This window comes from Poecilia reticulata, chromosome 2 (genome assembly GCF_904066995.2).
Source record: "Poecilia reticulata chromosome 2, P_reticulata-male-v2, whole genome shotgun sequence".
Lineage (NCBI taxonomy): Eukaryota > Metazoa > Chordata > Actinopteri > Cyprinodontiformes > Poeciliidae > Poecilia > Poecilia reticulata.
The window spans coordinates 37,315,079-37,327,148 of record NC_088831.1 but is presented as its reverse complement, the minus strand read 5'-3'; the positions used below and the strand labels follow the sequence as shown (position 1 = coordinate 37,327,148).

The following is a 12,070-nucleotide window of genomic DNA, read 5'->3' as shown; positions in this document are numbered from 1 at the left end:
GAAAACAGATCTGATTTCCTGGCAGAAATTGAAGAAAGACAAAGCTCTTCCTCAACATCTCAGTCTCTCTCTGTTTTTAGTTTTTATAGTAGCCACACTAGAGAAGCTCACTTCACACAGATATGTTGTGGGAAATTGACTCGTGCTCTTTCCAACTACTGCTGAGCTTCACTGTCTTTTCCATCACTGTCATCAGTCTTTCTAGATTCAGTACTCTCACCGCTACCTGTAACATTCGTGCATCACTAATTCTCTTGTTTTAATGTAAAATGCTATGTACCTACTGCCATCTAGTGGTAAGAACATTACATGATTACGCCGCTGCTGCTACTACAGCAGATACTCGAAGATGGCATTATTTGCAGACAATCTCAAAAAATCTTTTAAAACTAATTACGATATTTTTCGGACTATAGAGCGCACCATACTAGCACCCTCAATTAAAAAAATAAAATAAAATAAAAACTGGAAGCTGTTCTCGGTTTTCCATTAGGACCCAGCAGAGGGCTGCGTCCTAATAAATCTGCTGGACGCATCACTCCGTCTCCAAAGTCAAACCATGGTTTCGTTCACACTGAGCTTAAATGCAGCGGCTCTATTTCCCTCCTGTAGTGCCAACCCTCAACTTAAAAGCTGCATGATATGAGTTTGAAAACATTTCTCCGTCGTGCCTGCTGCTAGCATGTGCTTGTTCTAAATGAAAAGTAGCCGTTCTTCTTTGATTTACAATTTTGACTTCTAATGATTCACTTCCTGCTAGAGAGCCCCCTGGTGGTTGAAGAAAAATCCGCAGAAAAGCCACAGCGGGCTACAATACGCATGGTTCAAAGTTAAGGAAAAAAGTAGCAGCTTTTAGTCCGGAAAATACGGTACCGTAGTGAAATTGAATAATTTCCACGGCACACCTGACGATCACTCACGGCACACTAGTGTGCCGCGGAACAGTGGTTGAAAAACACTGGTTTAGAGCACACCATTAGCGACCTTTACTATGTTAAAAGCTCTTGCATCTTTTCAATAAAGAGCAAGATATGCAGCAGTGCTGTCTCTTAAGATGAAGTTTTCCTTCAACGCTTCAACATTTTGTCCCATTTCAGTCACAAACCATAATGCAATGTTTCTTTTTTAATTCAGATATGAAAAGTGTAGTCGGTTTCTCTCGCATCTTTTGTTTTTTTTTAGGTTTTCTTCCAGAGATATTATTTTTCTCCATATTGTTCAGAGTTGGTTTTTCATATAAAACACAAGTTCAAACACTGCAAAATGTTTATATAGGCATGTGAATATTGCATTCATACATTCAGTATATCTGTGTGTTTACATATAAACGTGTTAGGTGCAATATTGTGACAAAACGCCTGAGTGTTTCACATTTTTTTGTGAAAACAGTGCTGATCAGTTGAGTCATGGAGTGACCCTTGATGATATATTGCGGTATCTGACACAGAGATGTTTGCAGCAGATTTCAAATTTCTCCAAATGCGAGGTGAGCGTTCATCCTCTTTGTGCATTCTCTAAGGTTGGATTGAGATTTGGGGTATGTGGAACATGGCCGAGCGCGTCGCGCTCCCTCAGCTGGATTACCTCCATCCGATGGTGCGTGCTGGGTCTACGTGTTCCCCAGATAAGCAAGATAATTCTTCTGACTAGGCCACCTTTACATGCTCATGTCCCAATTTGTGGCTCTTTTTGAGATAGAAACACGCCAGAATGAACTGCTTGACAGATCTGCACCTAAATGTGTTGCTCTTGGTATTCTGACACCTTTCACTCAGAAACGGCTCAAACTATTTTAAAAAGTTCAGGCTCCAGTAGCTTCTTTGCTTGCTCAGACTACATGCATCAATGAGCCACGGTTGCCCGTGACCCTGTCAAAGGCTCATCACTGTACTCTTCTTGGATCACTTTTGATGGACACTGACCCCTGCAGCCTGGGAAGATCCTGAAAGAACTCTAGTTTCAGAGATAAATTGACCCATCACAATGATTCTCTTGTCAGCCCCAAGGAAATACAGAATGTTCACATGACACATTATCACATGGTACAGATATAATGTGTCCTATGCATTACCCATCAATGACCTCGGTCATTGTAACTTCTAGCTGAAAACAAATACTTGCCCACAGCAGTGGTCAGTAGAGCCTTTCGTAAACTTTAGCACAATCATACCAACAGTTAGAATAAAAACCAAAATATGAAAAAAAAAAAAAAAAAAAAAGATTTTCACAAAAAGCTACAAAATACCAAAAGTGATGTCAATGGTTCAGCTGTCAACTCAGCTGAAAGAATATTAGTATAGCAGAAAACTGAATGCACCTGCAAGGAAGGGTAAACTTTTGTTTTGGCAAGGCCATGAAATGTGTGATATTGAGCTGGATTGATCCCAAAAAGGATTTTTTTTCCATGCCATGTAAGCAGACCTTTTTTATTCCCCCTACACTTCCAGGGTGCTAATTCTAGAGGATTCAACCGTTCCTCACCGTCACAAAGTTGCCAGCCGTCACTTATTCTCTTCTAACTTACTGTCAGTTTAAGCTGCATGTCACACAAATGAAAAACTGCTGTATACCCAGTTTAAAACATACTCACTTATGAAAACACTCATTCAAGTAAAATGCACACACGGTTAATTTACAACTTACCATGGCAACTTTATATTTAGATATTTTCCATCATGTGTGGCTGATGATGTGGTTGTGGTGAACCTCTATTGGACTTGGCAGTTGCTGCTTAGTAGCATCAGCTTTTTCGTGACAGGGGTCTGGTTATTTAATTTTTTTAATCTGCTGTATAGAGGAAAGCAGAGTGTGGGCAGAGAGGAAACAAAACTGCTGATACCTTTTTCTGGAAAAACTTCTGTCGGCTTTGAACTGGATCTTGGAATGTGCTTCTTGCAGCAGCTGAAGCTGACCACAGACTTTGACAGAATGTGGAAACTGTTGAATATTTTACACGGATATGCAAGTGAAGTTATGGGAAGAAAATGTGAACAAAAACAGGTGAGAGTAGGTACAAAATTGTACCTTTTCAGCAAAAGCTTGTGGTCCTTCAAGTAAAAATAAAACTTTACAGGAACTGATCATATTTCTGCCACTAAGAGACCTTGTTTCTTAAAATACAATTCTAACAGAGTTCACTATCTGATCATGTATGCAATAAATATTGAATACTAAGACATTTTTCTTCCCATTAATTGGACAAATTTACAGATTCATGGTTAAACATGTGCCTAATGTACAACTTAAAACCAAAAGGGACAATAATTCCCATCGAATTAAATCTTACATTAAGCTGTTTGACCTTTTGTCCTTGTGCCTAAAAGAAATAGACCAATCAATGTTTGAAACCAAAGAACTCTGATCAATTTGCTGATATAATGTAGTTATATATATCAGTCTTGTTCATTTCTCAACCACTTATTTTGCAGCCCGCCGTGAAAAAGATAATTTGATTCATTTCTTCTAATTGGAATCAAATTGGTGTAATAATGAGATCCTACTGCTCCGTAAATTGCTTTTGAATGACAACACACTGAAGCTGCTCTGTGAGTTTTGTGTGCCAGAGAAATCTGCTGTTAACACTTTGTTTCCAGGCTGAGAAGCAACAAGACAAAACAGCTTGTTGCTGAGAAATCCAGCAGTGCAGAATTATTGCACAAGCTCCTTAAAGCGTACAGCTGAATTTTCTTCCTCCTGGCATTGCAATGTTAATTAGAGTAACACAACAATGCCATCGTATGTTTTACACTCGGTGTAAAACATACGATGGCATTTGTAAAGATGTAATTTTAAAAATACATTTGGAAAGATTTTATCACCCCAACAGCTTCAGTGAGTCATTTTTTAAAAAATAGTTAAATAAAACACTATATGGATGTAATGTTCTCCCAAGTTTGAAAGTTTTGGTTTGGTAAAGGTATAAATAATTTACTGTAACTCAAGCTAAACAATTCCCCCTTGGGTATCAAAAAAAACTGAACTGAATCTGGACGATGAGCAAAGAAGGGAAGCATGCTCCAAAAACATAAAAATTTCTAATAGGAAAAAACGGACAATTTGCTTTTACTTCTCCACAAACTTCTTTCAGGCATAGTCCAAGCAGGGATGGGGGTGGGGACAAGCTTTTCATCATATTCTCCCTTATAATTTGAAGCATGCTTCCGCTATAAATTGCTTTGAAAGTAGGTAAAATGTATCATACAGAAATCTCAAACCAATTATTGTCAGGTCTGTAATTTATGGTCCACACTGTAAAGCTGCAATTTTCCTATTATTCAGAAACATAATATTAACCATTATGTTTTACAATTAAGTTGTGCTGTGGATGGTATACTACAAGGTAGCAGCAGAATTACAATATCCCTCTTCTTAAGACTTGCCTTTGAAAAGAAAGACTGGCTTTGCAAAAATAAAGGGATGCTGTTCATATTCGACTTCTCTAAAAATAGGAATCAGATTTTACACAAGACAGAATTCCCTTGTGATAAACCTCATTAAAAGTAAGGCCAAAGAAAAATACAAACATAGTTGGCTGGTAAACTAGACCATTGCTTTCCATTCTCAGAGTGCTTGTAAGGATAAACAGTTCAGGTCAGAACAGTATGTCAGAACACTGTGTCCAAAAAACCTTAGTAGTTTACTATTTTGAAATCACTTGCTTATCCAACTTGCTTAATAGATGAGCAAGTTGCAGATTATCTGCACATTTTATTATCATTTAAAATTACCTGACTAGATATTTGAACACTACCCTCAACAGAAAAGGTAGAACTTATTTAGTCTGATGGCTTCCTGGCACTGACATGATGTTATAGGCACAGTCCATGAATTTTCAGTCGGGTTAGTCGGGGCTTTGATAAGGTCACTCCAGACACTTCATGCTAATCTGAGTTATTCCACATGAAGCAGCACTGATATATTTGGGATCATTGCTTCAAATTTCTCGATAGTAATTTGACACGAGTTGATCATTTTTAAGGCAGTACTACGTGCTTCTTCTAAGCAGCCCTTGACAGCAAGTACAGAGTTTTAACGCCTCATTTTGACTCCTCCAAACACACTGTTTTGTCACTGTTGCCAAATATCTCAGTTTCTATCGCCTTTGATAACACCCCCCACCCTCCCCCCATACAGCAATTGGCTTGTCCGTGCATATAGCAGGAGTTTTCAACTAGCAGGTGTATGTTTTGGATCAGCACCTCTCAATCCTCTCAGTTGTTCCAAGAGGACAATGATCCTAAACGCACATCACGACTGCTTTTGGAACAGATAAGGCAGGCTGACGTTAAGCTTCTTCCCAAAGCTCTGAACTCAGCCTTGTGAGAAATATCTGGACTCTGCCTAAAAACTGGGTTCATGACATGAATCCAACCAACCAAATCAAATAAACTCAATTCTGCCAGGAGGAGTGGCCTAATATTCAGTCACATTTGCTATGGAAACTTGTTACGTATGCGACTGAGGTGCAACTTGCTAGTTTTTTTTTTTTAAACAAGTAATAGCGAGGTGTATGCATATTTGAGACATATGAGTAATTTTGATTCTGTGTGTATTAGAGAAAATGAAAGCTGTATTAATAGTTCAGATGCAGCATTGAAATGACACTCAGGCTGATGAGAAGTGCATGCAAACCTCTGAACAGAAGCGTAGCTAATTTTGAAAAGGCTGAAACCTTTTCAGAAACAACAGAAAACAAAATTCCAGTTTTGCTGTTTGAACTTCAGCTGATTCAATGTGAACAGACACCATTTGTTGACATCGAAAAAAGAACAATAAAATAAAAAGAAAAAAAGCTCACCGCTGTTTGAACAAACTTCAATGTGTTGTTTCTCCAAAGAGAGGTTTTCATAGACCACTCACCCAATTTAACTGTTAAAACAGCTTCATTTTTTGAATAAAAACATGTTTGGACACATTTTACTTTAGATGCCGGGTCAAAATTTAGCTCAGAAAGTGAGGTCACTGCCACGAAAGGGACACAAAAGGAATCCTTGAATTATAATCTAAACACAGACATGAAAAGCGGTTCTTCAATGTAAGTTGAATTGTAAATTACAGCGTGGCTCAAAGCTTTCTTCAGCTCAGTAGCACCACCCTTACGGTCCCTGCTTTCTGATAAGCAACCTTTCATCATCAGGAACACCTTTGCTGTTGTTGCTGGTTTCAAACTGTGCCAAATATGAGTGTGCGATTTCTGGAGGTGTGATTTGGACTGATTCGACTCCCAGGGGAGCCAACAAACACAAGCACCAGAGAATCTCTTAAGCTCTGAATAATCACTCTCTTGATCTGTCGGCATCAGCATCTGTTGACCCCTCAGGAGGAACCAGTCCCCCACAGTTCCTTCATTTCTGCCTTATGTGCAGCCCAGGGGGGTCTCTTATACCCGGGGGGGCAGGCTCTGCTAAATTTACTATTTATTTTATGTTCGCAAAACAGAATTTAAATGGGAGGGCAACAGGGTGTGCAGACCTTGCCGCAAAACAGGAAAAGACTGAAATTAAACGCGGCTCCCGGAGCGTGACTAAACACGAATTGTCCTTTTCAGCAAGGTTTGGCTGAACACTTAAGCTGGACAGATTGCACCAAAAGGCTGTAAAATAACAGCAAGCAGCACAACAAAAGCAATCTCCACTGCACATTAAAACTAGATAGATCACGGCGGAGAAGATGCAAACAAACGAAGAGTAAACTTTTCAGCCAGCGGTGCAGCGCCAAAAGAAAACCCAATCTCTCACCGTTAAGTCTTATGCGTCTCTGATCCCTTTAATTGCATTTTCTCAAAGCAGCAGTGAGAGAGGTCCAGTGAATGATTGGAGGATTTCAGGGTTTTATATCTTACTGCTTATGCTTCCTGATGTTTCTGCACTTCCATTTCATTGTCAGTTGAAATAAAACAACAGAGATCCTGTCAATACAAACATATTAATACATCAGACATTAACGTACTGCTATCCTGTCCAGTTATAACCTTCCCTAATGACCACAGGAGACATGCATCAGCTCCCATGTGACTCTGCAATGATAAGGACATTGAAATGTGTTTATGCTTTCACAGACATCCAGTTAAGATTTTCTACTTATATTTGTAATGTTGTAAAGGGAATGTAGCTATAAGCTAATGTCTTCTCTCCCAACAGACACACTGGTCTAGGAGTTAGTCTTTCACTCCCCCAAAGCAGGTAAACACACCTAAAATGAAATCGTTCGGCGGTTGACCCCGTGGCTCCAGAATCCACCACAAGAAGAAAACAGGCCGGTGGAGTCAGAGTCATGATTTGGTCAATCTTTAGTCGTTGGATGGAAAGGTTTGGGTCTCAGCATCTGTGTGGATGTGATCCACACACTTATACGTTACAATGAACGCTGCTGTCGGTGGATCCATTTTAAAGTTATTCAGCAATGTTAGCTGCCTGTGTTGTCACAAGATAATGACAAGTTGAAGGAAGCTAAAACCAAAAAGAAAAAGAACAAGTAGTGGGGTTGTGATCTGCTTCAGTGACACAAACGTCTTTCATAATTTTAGAGTTATAATTTTCAGCCTATAATTCTATTCAGATTTATCACGCCCTGCTTCTTTTGGTGGAGAATTATGATGCACGTCTCACGTCAACAAAGAAGTCGCGTTGATAACTATCGGATATGTATTCAGTGTCACGCATGGAAATGGCACCATTCTTTGGGAGGGTAAAAAGATTGGAATCAGGCCATTCAGACTGCCATGAAAAAGTCAGATATGGGTCTGATTTGCCTGTGCATAACCTTAGACTCCACATTTCTCAGATCAAAATCCAATAGAGCAGCTTTGGGATTTTCCGGCCAAACAAAGTTCAATCCATGAAGGCCCTGACCTAAAGGACCTGTTGCTGCCATCTTTAGATCAGAAACAACAGACGGCACAGAAAGCAAAAAACCTTTACATCAAATCTGCACAGCCTCTCTTTTCTTTCAGCCAGCCAAGTGCAGCACCTCAAAATAACAACAGCATAACACTTTAAATGATTGTGTTTATATTGTTTCTGCTTATGTTTATGTCACCGTTTCTCAAACACCCGTTTGCTGCGTTTACCGAGCATCCACCCTCACCTGCTCCGTGAGCTTGAATGTTTGGATACATGCTTCCTTTGTCACTGCAGCTTTTAATTAAATAATATGTGTGCTGCCGAGGCCTAATTATGCGCAGAGCCCTCCCCCATGCCACACACCCTCAGCTTTAATTTATGAGTGATGAGGTGCATCGTCAACTACAGCATTCATGTTTGTAGAAGTTCATAAGATTATCATCAGGCAGTCGATCCATCTCCAAAAGACCTGATTCAGCTCATTCACAACTACAAGATGAAATCCACATTAATTTGTTCATTAACGTGTGAAGAAAACTTAGTTAACCAAACAGAAGGATATAGTTTAAAAATGTGCATCACTGATATGTTTTTAGGATTAGTTCAATTACACTTGTCTATGTGTGAAATTTTAAGAATGAGATCTGAAAAGTGCAGCCGTCTCAAAAAAGTTTCAACAAGCTGTGCATTTGTTTCTCATTTACTCATGTTGCAACCTGAGAAAGATAAACGCAGCACTGCATTATCATGAAGTGATAAAATGACACAAAAAAATGAAAAGTATTGCAGATATTCAGCCTACCTTCCCCATCTGTGCTGAAAGGAAAGCGTCAAACTCTTTCACAACAGATATGGTGAGTTAATGGTGATATGCAGTCTTGTTTTTTTTTTTTTTTGGGAGGGGGGTTGGGGGGAGTTGCATGCAAATAGAGGGGATCAGAATGGCGTGCATATAACATAACATATAACATGCATAACGTGAGGTAAGCATGTGATATTCTTCAAAAAGTGTGAAAACAGCATGGCAATCTAGGTTTAGGTTTGTTAAATATTAAGAGCTTTGTATGTCATCAGCATCGGAACGCTAAAATCACAAGCTCTGCCATGTTTGGAAGAGTTCCAGCTTTCTGAGTAAGCAGCTGCTGATGAACCACCTACCCCTGATGTGAATCAAACTTCACAGAAACATGGCCTGAAGGAACAGTGTTTCTAAGAATAATCACACTGGCTGATAAACAACAACATTGTTCTTCTTGCGGCTCGGAACAATGCTGTTTGTTTAGCTCTGGTTGAAGAAGCTCCACTGGGGGCCTTACTTACTTACAATATTTGATTCTTTCTTGTACATTAAGACTCTTAAGAAAGTAACAAATAAACACAATAGTTTCTTATTTTATTTTACTGGTATGCATCTATTTGGATTCTTAAAATAATCTGTACTGCACAAATTGATCCTTATGTAACATTGATTTATGAATTGAACAGAACCTCGCGAGTCGAGTTTCTGCAGCATCAGAGGGTTTTGATTTCTTTCAAATTATCATTTGCACCGCATTTAAAAGTGTCCCTCTGCCTAAATATTTTTGCATTTTGTCACATTACAATCACAAATTTTTGACATCTTGAAAAGTTTTGTTGAATTCATCTTTTGAAAATAGAGAGTCCAAGAAAAATACCAGAAAATAGATCAAACTGATGGTTGTAACCCGACACGTCAAACAAATTTAGGTGTATAAATAGTTTAGCAAGAGATCGCAAGTTTCTCAGGATTCAAATTTTCATGTAAATCCATGCAGATGACATCGTCATGTGTTGAGCTTTCATCCAAGAAATCATTGACTCCATATTTTAAAATAAAATCCCTTGTTTTGCTGGACATTTTTCAACTCGACTACGCTTAAGTTCTGTTTTTCTTCGGGTGTTTACTCTGTCCATGTAACTTTTGCCCCAGCAGCGAGCCGTCAAAAGGGTTTCAGATGGGGACTGCTGAAAACACAGGTTTATTTTTGTTAAGTCAACAAAACAAACGAGCGAAGGCAGGTGTAAAAATGTTTCTGCAGCAGGCATGAACATTATTTTCCTGACTTCCCAGGGCTCTGTGACGAACACCTTGGACCGACTGCTTGAATTTTAATGAGTGAGCCAGACTGTTCATCATAAGGGCGATGTTTCAGCGCTCTCAGATGGTTTTTGCTAAAGATTTACATTAAAACTAATTTATTCATAATAATTAGAGAGGACTAGGACTCAAATATAGACCCAGTCCAAAGTTTACATTCTCTCACCAGGGGTATGAATGTAATTTATTTTTAGATGTTTATAATTTATTTAATTTTAAAGGACCAATTCAGAAGAGTCATATTAGCCTGCTTTAAAAAAAAACATATATTTTGAGTTATTGGAACAAGTGGAAGCCAGTGAAACGCCCAACTGTGTCCAAGGTTCAAACATCCAGTCCACAGTGACTCAGTGGCTAGAGTAGTTGTCTTGCAAATGAACACTTGAGGGTTTTATTCCAGCTTTCTTGTGCCATGTGTGTATTTCCTCTCACAAAGCTTGTTAAACAAGACACTTAACCCCAAGTTGCCTGCAGTTCTGTCTACGGACAAAACTGTGTGTGTGACTGGGTGCAGTTGACGCCAGTGTAAAGCATCTTGCATTGTTAGAATAGCGAGAAAAGCCATATATGAATTCAGTCCATTTGTCTTTTACTCAAAGAGACATAAAGGATGACATTAAGGATGTTCAATTATCCAACTAAAGCAATTATGCCACCATAATTACCAGGTAATTTTTCAAAAGATAAAGATGACATAAAGCTTCTGAATGGCCCCTACTTTATCCCTATTAAAAATGTATGGACCGAGCTCAAAAGCAGTACCAGGAAACCAACCAACTTAAATGACCTATTATGACTGAGAAATATTCAGATATGTGCAGGACTGCAAGTCACATGGTTTCTCTATAATTTACAGAGACATTTGAACAAATATTAGCAGGAGTGGGAATCTAAATATGTTTTGTATATAAATCTGTATGTAAAGACTTGACAAAACATGGTCAGTAATAAATTCTTACTCCACTATAATCCTGTTTTTAGAGAAACTATTAAAAGTGCATGCTGTTTTTCAGGTCCATGTTAAAAAAATAAGTGGTCAAATAAGTAATTAAAATCCCCACAATTAAAACGAGATTTATGCAAACCTCTTACTGAAACTATGCTGGTTAAAAAAATAGTTTCAGTTAAATTTTTCCAACGTCTTTAATTTTACCAAAGCACAAAAGGATAATTCTCAAAGCAATGAAAAAAAAAAAAATCAATAATAACTTAGTTATGTGCAAAATTACATCAGTAAGGAGTTAGCTTCTTTTATACTTGAGCAGTTATTGAACGTTTTTCACACTTTCTTAGCTTGAAATATTCTCATGGTCAAACTTAGAATAAGCTCAAACAATGGTGAATAAATTGAAAAAAATAATAATAAATATATATATATATATATATTCAGCCAAAAAGCGAAGCTCTCGATTTACCGGTCAATCTACGTTCCCACCCTCATCTATGGTCATGAGCTTTGGGTCCTGACCGAAAGAACGAGATCACGGGTACAAGCGGCCGAAATGAGTTTCCTCCGCAGGGTGGCTGGGCTCTCCCTTAGAGATAGGGTGAGAAGCTCGGTCATCCGGGAGGGACTCGGAATAGAGCCGCTGCTCCTCCACGTCGAGAGGAGCCAGATGAGGTGGCTCGGGCATCTGGTAAGGATGCCTCCTGGACGCCTCCCGGGTGAGGTGTTCCGGGCACGTCCCACCGGGAGGAGGCCTCGGGGAAGACCCAGGACACGCTGGAGGGATTACGTCTCTCGGCTGGCCTGGGAGCGCCTTGGGATTCCCCCGGAGGAGCTGGAAGAAGTGGCTGGGGAGAGGGAAGTCTGGGCCTCCCTTCTGAAGCTGCTGCCCCCGTGACCCGACCCCGGATAAGCGGAAGAAAATGGATGGATGGATGGATATATATTCCCTTCTGTGCCATTGCATTAATACTAAGCATGGATTGGATGGCCTTTTAGGTTCTATTCAGATACGTCATGTTGGCAAACATCCTTCAGAAAAAGAGAAGAAAAAAAAATCAGTGCACACTTGGTGTACTTGGCTCTGCAGTGATCAGAATCTTTTTTCAGGGTAATGGCGTGTCTCATGTGGTCTCCTCGAGTCCCTACACTGGTATGTGCAGG

The 12,070-nt window shown here is 39.3% G+C and overlaps 1 protein-coding gene across 5 annotated transcripts in view; it reads right to left on the bottom strand.

The window, feature by feature from the left end:
* Window positions 1-12,070, bottom strand: part of thsd7ba (thrombospondin, type I, domain containing 7Ba) — a 203,031-nt gene that overhangs the window by 122,992 nt on the left and 67,969 nt on the right. The gene's annotated exons all lie outside the window — the stretch shown is intronic.